The 14509-nt window shown below is 34.6% G+C and overlaps 1 long non-coding RNA gene across 1 annotated transcript; it reads left to right on the top strand.

The window, feature by feature from the left end:
- The first annotated feature begins 434 nt into the window (after window positions 1–434).
- Window positions 435–12122, top strand: LOC135154936 (uncharacterized). Its single transcript, XR_010294332.1, has 3 exons — window positions 435–635; window positions 2119–2234; window positions 11928–12122. It is a non-coding gene; the product is annotated as an uncharacterized LOC135154936 (long non-coding RNA).
- The last annotated feature ends 2387 nt before the right edge of the window (window positions 12123–14509 follow it).

Here is a 14509-nt window from a genome sequence, read left to right as displayed (position 1 = left end):
CGCAATAAAAAAGGCATACAAATAATATGTAAATAAAAAAGAGAACAAAATGTAACGAAAAAAAAGGTGAATAAAGCAGAGCAGAATGTCGAAATAATTGAATACCAAACATTATTTCATCCCCTGTTTGCACTCGAAAGATAGAAAATGTGATTCTCCCCTAAAGTGGATGCAAAGTTTTGAATAAACACCTTTTCATGTCCCATGTTACTTTCGATAAATAATGTTCCAAAATAATTAACATCTGGCATGATGACGTATTTTAACCTCACACGGTATTACCATGATAGTGTAACTCTTTGTCAAAAGAGGGCGTGGGAGAAAATGCTTACACATAGGTATCCAATTTGCGCACTGTGTGAGTTGGTTGGACTGAGAGTGAACGGACGAACGCATCAGCATTTCGCACACGTGCGTTACTAGCAGACGACATCCTTAAACGAGCAAGGCGGGAAAATATCCCGAGGAACAAAATCATTTCGTGCATGAGGAGGAAACTTAATGACCGCTTCTATCACCCTCTCTTGAACTTACTAACTTTTTTAAAGGAGGTTATTGTTTTCCAATATTTAATTCTCTTCGTGGAAAAATATATCTTGTGGAATTCCTTAGACAATCTACGACATACTTTTGAGGTGAGTGCATCTACCCTAAACTCGGTTTTAGTATTATGTCTAGCTGGCCTGAGTTAAAGTACATACTGTAAATCAATATGAATTTGATTAGACGTTCAATGTTATAATCAGTCGTGCTTAGTTTGAAAATCGCACAGGTTATATGATTCTTGTAAATTGAGAAGGGAAATAGCTCTCTACTTTTAATACAACCATACTTTCATCTGACATTTAAAACAATATATGATCTTCCAATTGACCTGCACCAAAATTGTAATGATTAATAATATAAGATTTATCAAGGGACATGATATCTGCTAATAAAAGCTAATTTTTTTTGGAGCTAATTGTCTAAGAGTACAGCACAACCTTACGCATTTTAAGGCCACCGCATACCTAACGACTGGTCTGCGACCCGATTTCAGAATAAAATGTAATAGAATTTGATGCTAATATTGAGACTTGGAATATCTTACTGTGTAATGTTCTAAATCATCGTACGAATACCTATGATCAAATTCGTGGCTATGCTATCATCCTTCTTAGAATAAAAGCGATTTTAATATCTAGTCGTAATGATGTCATAGCAGTCGTACGATTGGCTACGATTTGAAACTAATTTGGACTTTACACCAAAATAAGGACTTGCAATCTTTCAAAATTGTTATAAAATTATTATTTCAATTAATTCTAACCTTTAAAAAAATGATATGTTCCATTCACATCTTCAGAAAATGAGCAAAATGCGATTTGTTCCAAAATCGGGTCGCAGACCAGTCGTAAGGTGTGCGGTCGCCTTTAAACAAACAAATAAAAGCTTGAAATGTGTTCGGTAACATCACATCACATAAGGTATGTTTAAGATGCTCTTTCGGGTTGTGACTATATTAGTGATAAGGTTGCAAAATAACTGAGGTTTGATATAATTACAATAAGGCCCCTATGCATACGCCTTATACGTAAAAGAAGCATACGCCTTATACGTAAAACAAACATACATCTTTGAAATTGACGCAACGTAAATCATTTTACAAATATAGGCTTTAAATGAATCACTTGTGTAATATGCGAATTGCCATATTATTTGACAAGATTAAAATAAGGCCCTTATGCATATGCCATATACATACTATATAAATAAGCACACATTAAAATTAAATTTAATCGACAATGCTTTTTTATCCTGCATGCAAATAAATGGAAATGCTGCATGCATTATTGGTAACTAGGTGTGAACTTGATAAAAAAAAAAGTCATATTATAGATAAACGATATACAGTGTGGTTGGATTATCTTTGGTAAATAGAACGAGCGAGTGTGTGTGTAGGTGTGTTTGTGGAAGGGTGAGGATGTGTGTGTGTGTGTGTGGAAGTGTGTGTGCGTGAGGAGGTGTAAATAAGTTCCTAAGCAAGGTGTTGCAATGAAACACTTTTCGGAATAATGGATGTCTGTTATAGTGTTTTATTTTTGCGATTGACCATTAATCTTTTTCTTGTTATTCCAGGTTGCCATTGGATATTCCTGGATTTCTTTCTCTCAAAGGATCAATCAGGATGAATTGTTGGGTTTTTGACTGGGTATATCTCGTTCTATGTCTCGTAATATACGAGACCGTTGGAGGTACGTATGAAATACGATATTGACATTCATGTCAACATCACATTTAGGTTATGAGTAAAAAACAAACAAAACAATCATAACAAGTGGTTTTAAAAACTACAGTGATCATATTAAAGAAGACCGCACAAATTTTCTTTTTATTTCAGTGTTATATTCATTCAATTAAACATAATTTATTGTTATATAGTCCTAACAGACTATTTTTTATTATTTCTAACACCTGATGTGCGGTCCTTTAAGAACAATTAATTGGTTTGTTCTGAGTTTTAAAAGATCAATACAACCAATATTGGTGCTACATCAAAACTGCAATTTTAATCATAAGCGGTACCATGATTTTGATAATTTGCATAATTTTTGTAATTGAACTCTTCATTTGGGTTCATATTATCCACCTAATACTTATTTCATCTTTAAATTAAGTTTAGTCTGACACGGATATACTCTACATGTTCAAAGGTAAGATTGGTTGAGGTCAAAACCTGGAGATTCTTTCCGGTTTGAAATTTAACGTTCAGGGTCACAGCGAGGATCGAGCGCCCGACGTGGTTTAGAAATTAAATTCGTTTAGGGTGTCCATTAGGACACATACTTAAACAAAATAAATTTTGTGTTTTTGTTTATGATTTTTTTTCTAGTTATCTAGCGCTACTGTTTCAATCATCTATCGCTTGCCCATCCTTAAACATCTAGAAAAACATTCAGAATTGGCTAAAATTGAGTATTTTGTGGTGGAAATATTTATTCCTGTGATATTTCAACGAGACACCTCTCTCTCGCTTGGCTTAACAGATAGGTATCATATCCACACAGATATTAGTTTAATTTGTTCGATAAATCTCCGTTATAAAGTGATACTAGAAAGGATCGCTCAAAATCACCAAGCGTTTGTGTATGTGATTTACGTCAGACAGAAATAATCATCAAAATAAACCAGATTTTCAGGCTATTAATTTTCAAGTCGTTAACATGTAGAAGAAATGAATATGAGAACAGAATAGAAAATGGAGGATAATTAATAAGGAAAGAATAAAAAAAGGTATGACCGGGTCGTGAAATAATTTGGTAATATACTTTTTTTCAGTTTAGTGACCTGGCCCATCCCCGACAAAATGTTAACTCTTTGCACACTGAATTATTTTTTTGGGGATAATAATGGCAATATTGTTTCCATGTTATTTTCTTTAATTCAAGATATAGATTTATCCAAGAACTACTGCCTTTTATTAGCTTATCTAATTTGAAGATAGGGAAGAAAGTAATTATTACAATTGTTGTTTAATTGTACGAGTGTGCAAAATTGCAACATCAGCGCGCAAAGGGTTAATTACCACAACAAAGGTGACTTTGTAATTAATAGATCTAGTCAAAGTAATAAGTAAATTATCTTTTTGACGATAATTGACAGAGTCTTTTTCAATGTCCTTATGTTTTTGTCTGTATTTCTTTATGTATTCATGTTATGTTTCCTAAAGTCAGTGATCTAATAATAGTGGCTGCACTAATGGAAAGAACAGAGTGTGTTTACAGTGTGTTCACATTGCGAACTCTGTTAACATGGTTAAGATGTGATTTGCACGAATAAACTGTACAGAAAAATTAATGTGCCAATGTGGAGACAAGGTGTGATCGTTCACAGTGTGTTCACATTGCTGACTATGTTAATGTGCGATTCACACTTCTAAAAAGATTCGAATTTAACATTGGGGTGACAAAGTCTGGGTGTACACAGTGTATTCACATAGAAGACGGTGTTAAGAATGTACTTCACACTATTAAACTTGCTAAAATCAAACTGTGGAGATATAGTGTGAGAGTGAGTGTTCATTGTGTGTTCACATATAAGACTATGTTAAGATATACTTCACACTATTAAATTGCTTAAATCAATTTCTGAAGATAAAGTGTGAGAGTGAGTGTTCAATGTGTGTTCACATTGCTGATAATGTTAACATGTACTTCACACTTCACACACAATCTGTGAAGATATAGTGTCAGTGTGCGTGTTCATTGTGTGTTCACATAGAGACTATGTTAGGATGTGACTCACACTGTAAAATTTATGAAATCAAAGTTAACAATGTAAAGAGAATGTGTTAGTGTTCACAGTATGTTAACCACAATTTTTTCTCCAATATTGGGTAAAATGGGAACATTTGTTCGGTAAAGAGATACATATTTTGTAAATTTTACGCAATTTTGCGTTGAAATTTACACTTCAAACATGCATTTTGCCCAATATTGGTGGAAAAAAATTACTCAGCAAACATGCATATTCCCTTTGTACCCAATATTGGGTAAATTTTTACTCTTTTTTTTAGACACTGTTAGAGTGTATGTTAAGATGTGATCCACTATGTTAAACTGTTCAAATCTAATAGTGTGGAGACAAAGTGTGACGCCTCACAACAGTGTGTTCAGTTTTAGAGAAGACCATGTTAAGATTGCTCAAATAAAACTGTGATGATAAAGTGGGAATGTTCATTATTAATTATGTTGACATGATATTTACTCCGCTTAATACTCAAATCTAACAGTGTGAAAATAAATTCACATTGTGGACACCTCTAAGGGAGATGGGTATCCATATTGTCTTAACATCATGGATATAGTGGACGGTGTGAAAATGCTATCAACACACTTAAAGGACAAGTCCACCCCAACAAAAAGTTGATTCTAATAAAAAGAGAAAAATCCAAAAAAGCATAAAACTGAAAATCTTATCAAAATCGGATGTAAAATAAGAAAGTTATGATACTTTAATAGTTTCGCTTAATTTCACAAAACAGTTTTATGCACATCCTGGTTGGTATGCAAATAAGGTATGACGTCATCTACTCACTTTTTCTTTTGGATTTTATTTTATGAAATATGAAATGTTCTAATTTTCTCCTCATTGTCCTGTGAAACAAAGTTTTGTTTCTCCCTGAACATGTAGAATTTCCATTGTTTAACATCTTATGGTTCAGTCAAGTTGGTCCTTATTGTCACATCAGTAAAAAATGAAATAATGTATAATTCAAACTATAAAAAAAAAAAATAGTGAATGAGATACATTATAGACTTTCTCATTTGCATTTCACTGAGTAGTGCGTATAACTTTTTTCTGAAAAATAAGCGAAACCTTAAAATGTCATAGATTCCTTATGTTAGTTCCGATTTTGATGAAATTCTCAGTGTGGTGTTTGTTTGATTTATCCCTATTTATTAAAATCAACGTTTTTGTTGGGGTGGACTTGACCATTAAAGCTTAACAGTGCGAAAATTTTTCTACACTGTGTTTCACCCGTGTGCACAGACTTCGTTCTTCCTAGCACGGATATACCCGGGAGATTATCTAATCGCCTAGTCAAATTGACTAGTTTATTTCGAACTTGGTCAATTTTACATAATAAACATAAAATAACAATGGACCGCCTCAGCATCCTTGACTTCCCCCATGATATCTCTTTGGATGAAAACTTAACCGAGAGTAATCGGCTCGTTATATTGCTGTCATCGCTTCGCATCCATTCCCCGCACAACCAATAACATATTCAGTAAAATGAGTCTCTACCCATAACTTCATTTCAAACTCTCTCATCACTGTAAAGAGTGAATCATTAACTCAAGAGGGAACATGTGTTAAGAGATACATTCTTAAAAGTGGTGAAGAAAAAAGTGTCCCATTTTTTTGTGCGCAATTTACACGTAGCCTATGTTATCAATTTATTGTCAGGTATATTGTTTTATTTGGAATGTGTAAGGCTTAATTGTTGGGGAATTTGAATGAGGTAATCACATTTCTGGCTAATACCCATTCAATTACATCACATGTTTGGTTTAAATAAAGCAGAGATGTATCTACATTGTATTTTATCTAAGTGAATTTCCGGATTCTAGGGGCATACACCGCAGTGGAATACCTTTGCTAACTCAAGTGATTGTTAAATCAAAACTGATTTCCCAATTCTAGTGAATTTCTAAGTAGACTCACGTTTCCAGATTTATTAAGAGTGTCGATATTCACACTTTAAACGAGGAATTTAATTATGGTTGGGAGTGGTATTTTTATGACGAACTCTGTAGGCCTACCCTCAACCGCACAGACATGTCTACTCGTCAGTCCGAGATGACTTCCGCGTAACTGTATCTCACTGCTCCATCTTAGTGGGCTTTACAGGGATCGTTCTTAAGGGATGGTGCACACTTATTTCCATCCTATAAGCGGATAAGCTACAAAGAAAAATAAGTTTAAATCCAGGGTAGGTGCTGTTATGTTAATGAGAAAAGGAGTGTGCATGTGTCTCCTTGATAATCGATATTGTAAAACAAAATGGTAAAAAATATGAAGCAAATATTATTTTTGTGACTAAAAGCTGATTCCACAAACTCGAATAGTCGGTCATTTTCACTGCAGAGAGTAAGATACGATGTATATTTTACTGTTTTTAAGTTGAGGCGGACCTTGTTTACCCATCGCGCACCAAACCGTGTGCGCTTGGCCATAAATACTACTAAAATGCCATAAAAAACAATTTCATTTTCATTTTCAAGTAGGTGAATGCCGTTTCCTGGATAATTTTCGCAATTACCCCGATAGCACATCAATAATTCATTATAATATTTTGTTAAAAGGCACTCTATTCTTGCTTAAAACTTTCAAGATATTCCGTACGCGTTGTACTGATTAAGCTGTCTTCCAGCATAAAACTCACCTCGTATCGCGTTGGAGTTATTACTACTAGATTTGTTCTACGAAATACTTTTAAACAGGGGCGGCTCTGGGGCAGGGGCAAGATGACCAAATATTGATGCCATTTTGTTTTGACCCTGACGTTACTTTATGATCCCTTTTCCCCTCTTCTCAAGTTCTGTCATATTTGATTTTTTTGTTCATCTGCAGCCCCTACCTTCTTTTTCCCTTTTGCATAAATGTTTAATACAACCTAGATGATGAAGGCTGTTTTACCAGGTTGTACTACTAATATGGCGGTGTTTTTTTTAAAGCAAATTGATGACCACGATGACGTAAAACACGAAGCTTCCTGAAAAAAAAATATCTTGACATTCGCCTTTCATGAAGTTTGGAAGGAACCCCCGACCATCCGCCCTAGAATCAATGAATTGTAGCAACGCATGGCAGGGTACCAGAAATGCCCTCTTTTTTGAAATAATTTTATCGTAAATTCAATGACCAAATTCTGGAATATAACAATGATGATAATCTGTTTTAACAGATTATACCGAATCCCAGGCAAATATTGTTAGATCTACAATTTTCGGAAAGAACCTTTGAATTTATCACATTTTATCGTTGGTATCCAGTCTCATAATATTTTGTTTTCAGTACAAGTGAATAATATCAAAATTAATTAGCGTCTATTGTCTAGTTTCGGTTCTATTATATATTGTTTTTATCTCGCGTTTTAGTCATTCATGCGATTTTACTCCAAAGAGTGCATGTCGAAAAGCTTCAGTATGTCCGTTCTTAAGGCTATTTTACAATATCAAAATTCTTTTGGATGTAGAGGTTTCGTCAAATTATTAATCCATGATTTTGATAAAAGTAATTGATTATGACCAATTTTATTTTGATTGTGCAAAACTTATTTGAATGCTTGGTGATGCAAAATTATGTTCTTTTAATCTTTCAGTCACATAATGTTTTAAATAATATTTTGCTTCATTAAACGTCTTATGAGGCTTTTGCAAGATTTTCAGAATATTTCGCATAATGTCTAAGTGCAATTACACGCTCATGGTTTCCTGTTTACCACGGCTCCCAAAAAATGTTAATTTATTGTCACCTCTTCGTTAATGAAACTCTAATCGAAAATTCATGAGGTCGGGTATATTTAAGCCTTACTCGCATTTTCAAGCATCTTTTATGACCTTCCATTTCTCCCGAGGAGTCAAATATTACCGACCTATGCCGACAGTGTGGTATCCCTTGGCAAATCCCTGTACGTATATATGAGCAATAATCCACACAGTGACGTCATTGTTTTATTCACCTCCACCGGTCTCATCTGTGGGTTATTGTTTACTATTGACTGCGTACGGGTTTTTTATCATTGAACATATTTCTCTAACAACATGGTGCAGCGACCAGTGTGCATATTTCAGGAGATTCTGCATTTTTAAGGGTTGTAGAATAAAACATGTAATGCAACATTCGAGTTGTTTCTATCTTGAACATATGAAAAGATATAGAGAATTTATAAAGAAGTAATAGAGGTTATTAGCTAGTCAATATTTTTCACTCACCTCTTAATTACCTCATAGGAAAAACATAATTTTATCATAAATCATGGAACTAATTTTTTTTATATACACTCGGCAAAAAAAGTTCTTGGACACTTATAAAACTTAAAATATTCCGTATAGATATTTGATTAAAGGCAAATTATTGTATGTCAACATGACCAGACAATATTCCTCTTCCAGTATGACATGACATTTTCATGTGAACAGTCATGCATGGGTGGTTAAATGCTTTAAACAATAGCAATTATTATTATTCAGAGTAGAAGCTCGAGGTACCAACACTAATGGTGCCTCTTGCTCGCTTTATCCTCGAGGTGGTTGTGATGGTGGTGGTGGTGGTGGTGTGTGTGTGTGTGTGGGGGGGGGGGGGGGGTCATTCAAATACCCCCGTAGCGCCTTCGCTATTTTATGCCCCTTTCCGACTCTCACTGTGCCCTGGACACCGCATCCTCATTGGTAGCTCCCAGCCTTCCGTGGTTGGTTAACAATTCATACGGTCCTTTACGTGTTAACCACGGTCGGTCTATTCCTGAGTCTTATCTGTCACAGTGGCAAGGAATCTTCTTCTTCATCGTTCGCGCGCTCTGGGGGCGATCGTTCACCGAGAAGGGGAACGGGTAGTTTGGTAGTTGAAAAAGAAGTGTCTGATGTAGATACAACATATTTATGTGTATAGACATTGATCATTCCAGAGAATATATATAGTATTATTTGCATTATATTGTATTATCTGAGTGTATTTCGTAAAACTTTCATTTTTATTTGGAAACAAAATACTATTATCTATTAAAAGCGATCGATTCCTCAAGCAACAATGAATAATGATAATTCTGAGAAATTTAGGCATGTCCATAACGGCTGGAAATAGAGACCAATCGAATAATATATTTAGATTTAAACCTTTAAACCTGGGATTGAATTTTAACCAAAAAGATTTGAATCTCATTCCTTTGAGATTTACAAATATATCTAAATGAGTAATAATAAATTTCAACGTTAGGCCGGTCACCTTCACAAACGCTCTATAGACTTATTCTAAATCCTTGAAATTTAGTGTGTATGACATGTTTGAATATATCTGAATATTGCATCCATGTATTTTTGGGGGAGGGGGTGGGAATTCGAGAGAGATTATTGTGAACCTTAAGCTAAAGTAAACATAAGCTTAACAGGATGACCAAAAACGCGGATAATATGTTAATGTTCCAGCAGAATTATAAACGAAATTCATAAAAGATTCAGTGATTTGTCATGCTCTTGGTAATGACAATAATTCGTCTGTGAATCAGCATTGTTTCTCAACTTTATAATTTTACTGACAATGGTACTTAGAAATATGAATAAGACTTCCGCACAATTTGACTTGCACAGGGATATTTTAGCTTAGGGGAGCTAGGGGAGATGGAATCCCAAGTTATAACCTGTAAATAATTGAAAAGAGGAGCTTGGTTTTTCAAAGGTCATAATTCAGACGCCATGCGGGACCCTATTCGTAAAAAACGGCGTTACTAACGCTCTTAAAGAGAAATCAAAGTCTTTAGAGAAGAGCTCATACAAACTGGTTAATTACTTCAAAGTGTTCTTAATATTAATTGAAAATTACCATTTTGATTCCATGATATTACCTTTTTCAGTAAATACTGAAAATATATTCGATACAGTGTTATTATGTTATTCTACAGTAAGGTTTATCTTCATAGAATTTTCAAGTTTCAATTTGGAGGATCTTGGAAACCTAATGTTATAAATATATATATATTTATGATGATAATGCTTTGATTTTCAATAAAGTTTTTATTGTTCACTCGAATTTTCGACGGTCCTCCGTCTTCTTCAGGAGTTTACAATGTATATATATATAATATATGACGATATGTCTATATATATGATTTAGATTTCAGTGAGCATATTAAAGCCATAACAAGAAATAAGGAAAAATGTTTAAGATACATGTATTAACACGAACATATACAGTATGCATTAAATGATGTGACATGGGCCTACTAAACTAATGATTATTCATATTTTTCCGTTCTGCCTACCCAAATGCACTCAAACCCATTGTATTCACTTATGTTTATTTATTGTGTACGTTTCCTCATCACGTGACTTGATGGTACGCATGCGCCCTAACCTCCGTACCTACTAATTCCTACGAACCCTCTTACTAACACATTTATCCAAATGACCTTTAACCTTTTTATATATTTGTGTACCTTTTTTATTTCTTTTCTGCTCCGTGGATGTAAATGATTATTCGGATTCCGGTATTCTCAAATGTGAACACTTTTAACTTACAATTGTTCTTATTAATTTCCCTGGCGATCGCCGGGTTTTTCATCCGTTTGGTTTCCGACACTAAAAAAATGAACAATACCCCCCCCAAAAAAAACCCACAAAAACGAACAAACACACAACTTCTTTTTCCAAAATTACTATGAAATATTCGTTCCCATCCTGAATATCGAAACCCTCGTATGGCACTACGAAATCCGAATTTTGAACGAAACTGGTACATTTCCGACACCTTCTTCCCAATGCACCAAATATCTTTTACGGTTAACCTTTTACAAAAACTTGACGGATTCTGGAATCATTTCTCATGACTCACCATCATCCACAATACATCTCCCACGAGTTTTTTCTTCCGATCCGTCAACTGCTCTTTATCGATTGATGTTTGTCAACACGATGTTGTGAAATACCCCCTTCAACCCATTTCTCTTCTTGAAATGCCTCTGAATTAACCCCCGACATCCCACCGACGCTCCAACACCAACTCCCATTCCTAATCCATCTTCCCGCCTTCGCATTGGAATACCCCTCTCTTTTACCCCTCTCGCTCCTAAATCCCCTCTTCATTAACCTTATTCATTGTGGAATAACAATCTTCACTATCCGCCTTCAATTCGCAACTTGTATCTTTACGAATACTGCCCCTACACTTTCCAATTTTTTTGTTCTGAAATATACCAATTTGCTTTATCCCCTCTCACACTGGATTTCCCCGCTCTCTTCCCATACTTGCACCCAAAATGCCCTTGCTATTTTACATGTTCTACGCCGAATTTATTTGGTACTTATCCGACCTTCAAATAATGCTCCCCCACATCAACCCCTTTTAATCCGGCATAACCCCTTACTTACACCCTCTCATTTTTAAATACCCCATTGCACTTACCCCTTCCGATCAGAATACCTCCATGTATTGACCACCTTTGCTCTAAAATTCCTCCATATACCTCACTCGTTCATCCGGATAATTCATCACATGACCGCTTACGACCCAAATGCCTCCTTCATCAAACTATTTGCTTCAAAATACAATCCTTAACTGGACCCTTTTATCTCGTAACCCCTTACTAACTGTTTACCCTCTTTTGGCAAACTGAATACCCCTCTCACTTACCCCTTTCGCTATACACCCGTTGTTCCCAAAACCAGTTCCCCACAAACCCGCCCTTCGTTTCCCCCGTCAAATACCAAATCCAGAGCTATTTCAAGGCCGGATAATCATCGGATCAACGGCTTTTACCGAGCCGATTAGCAACAGCAAATGTGCTCAAGAAGTCGCATCTTCGGATACCGCGTTCCCCGGGTCAATGTACAGAAATTGTACAATGGCTCCGAAAACGACACCACCGGGTAAGTATGAAACGGTAAACCGATCTGACATGTCAATTCCATACTATCTAACCGACCCTAATCAATTAGTAGACGCCATTATGACTGAGGATGTATGAAATTAATTTGCAATAATGTTATTTTTTTAAATAAAGAGCTCGAATAAAATAATATTGACTATGGTTATATTGGATAGTAAAATATTATGGGATTTGTCAGGCGACAAATTACCATTAAATATATTTTATGATTCCTTATAATGAAACTAACAAATTACATCAAAGAATTATTATTTTCTGACAAAATTGAATTGTGTTTTAAGGACCTACATTTGTCAAAGATATGTTATAACTAATTAATCCCCCACCCACCCCAAATATGAACAATACCGTATATATTACTTTGTTGTACGACATTACTTCCTTAAGTGTTCTTGCAGTTAGATGTACTATGAGTAATTGTATGTCTATTGTTCAGGCTAAATTCACACGGGTGAAGCAGTCTCCAAGCCGATCAGATATATGAACCCCCCTCCTGTCTGCGCACCCAACAATGCAGCTTATGATAAATCATATTTTTTTTATTTCACCAACAAATTCAGTAGATAATGTACCTTGTATTCTTAGAAGTAAGTGTGTCAAAAATCTCACATAAAAAAATAAGTGAGAGAAATACATGATATTCGTGGGAAAAAAACCCTTTGGCCAATCATTCTTAGACTTAAAAAAAAGAAAGAAAAATGGTGCCCGATGTCTGCCCACCCATTCAGTTTACACACGATCCGGGGATTTTGATGAGAAAGGGTGCGTTTCGAGGCCGTCACATGAAATACCCGAAATTCATTATTTCCCCACCATTTTGAGTTGGATTTTTAAAGACCATCTTTCTATGTATTGCATGTGTAAAGTTTGTGGTCATTGCACTGCGCAAACTTGGGGGACCTTACCACACTTTATTTGGATTAACATGAAATATTTGTTCGACCTGGAGGCGGCTTCGCCGGTGTGACATAATTTCGTTTTTATAATAATGAATTTGTGACCACCCAGCTTAAAATCTCTAATATACTGTAGAAATGGGTATTCAAATCTAAAACATTTAATTTTTAGATTACGATTGGCATCATTTTGACCAATAATTTTTTTGGCCCGATTTATCAAAGGTTTTGAAGTGGGTGGTTACATTTTCAAGCCTTGAAATGCAATGTATAGATTATCAGTGTACTGTAATAAATATACACGTATACTAATATATTTGTAATGTGTATTTAACTGGTGTGCATATATATGTACGTGTAGTAGTGTGCTAAAATATTTTAAACACTTAGAAATAGTTCGTGCTTTGTTATAACATCTAGTTCACTGGAAATTGTGTCTCATTCAAGAATATTTATTGCATGTATCTTTGTGTTTGCTGATGACAGGATAATAATGATATGTAAAATTTTTTTTTTACAAATAACCACCATTCTCTTTATAGCATCATGACTGGAATGTGTTACAGGTTATTGTTTTTATCTACAACTCTATAATACATTCAATAATATTAAAACTGTTCATTGTTATTATCGTCGAAGAGAGTAATTAGTAACGTGATCCAGACGACTAAAGGAAAAAAGTGGAGTTTTTAAAGAATTAAAAAAACAATTTTTAGTTAATTTTACAAAACATCGCTCTATCCGAGTGTACACTGATGAATATGAATATAATGATGATTATCATAACTACATTATTTTACACATTATATTGTTATCATCATACTAATTATTTCATTATTATTATCATCATCATCAACATCATCATGAAAATTCTTATTTTTATTGTTATTAATATCATCATCATCATCATCATCATTAGTAGTATTATTTTTGTTGTCATTGTTATCATGATCATCATTAATTATATTTAAAAAAAAGCAGATGGAGTGTAATTATCCAAGTTGGCTTAGTAATAAATTTCAGAACGATTTTACAGAACGATGTTGCCTTTCATGGAGTGAAAATCTGAAATGGGTGATTCGGCAACGCACATACACAAAGATCTGTGTGTAAGAATATATTTATATATACACAGCCTTAGTATGGTCCCACCTATGGACTTGCACGTTGAAAAGTGGTTTTATTGTCCCACATACTCGCTGCAAATTAGAAAATGAAACATGATCTAAGACCCATTTCGTTTTACCAGCCGGGCGTATGTAATTATTTTACGCTCTTTTGATAATTGGTTCTACGTGCGAAGTTCATTTTATGTTAACTTGGGATTTAAAACTTCAATTTAAAAAAAAAAATCTATTTTATAGTTTATTAAAGCAAATCATTAGTGTTCCGGTATTTCTTCCTAAATATGTAATGTGGTAAAGGCTCACAATGAAACATGCAACACACAATCGCCACACAAAAA

Source organism: Lytechinus pictus, chromosome 8 (assembly GCF_037042905.1).
Source record: "Lytechinus pictus isolate F3 Inbred chromosome 8, Lp3.0, whole genome shotgun sequence".
NCBI lineage: Eukaryota > Metazoa > Echinodermata > Echinoidea > Temnopleuroida > Toxopneustidae > Lytechinus > Lytechinus pictus.
Note: the sequence above shows the minus strand (reverse complement) of the source record. Positions and strands in the feature narration are given on the sequence as shown.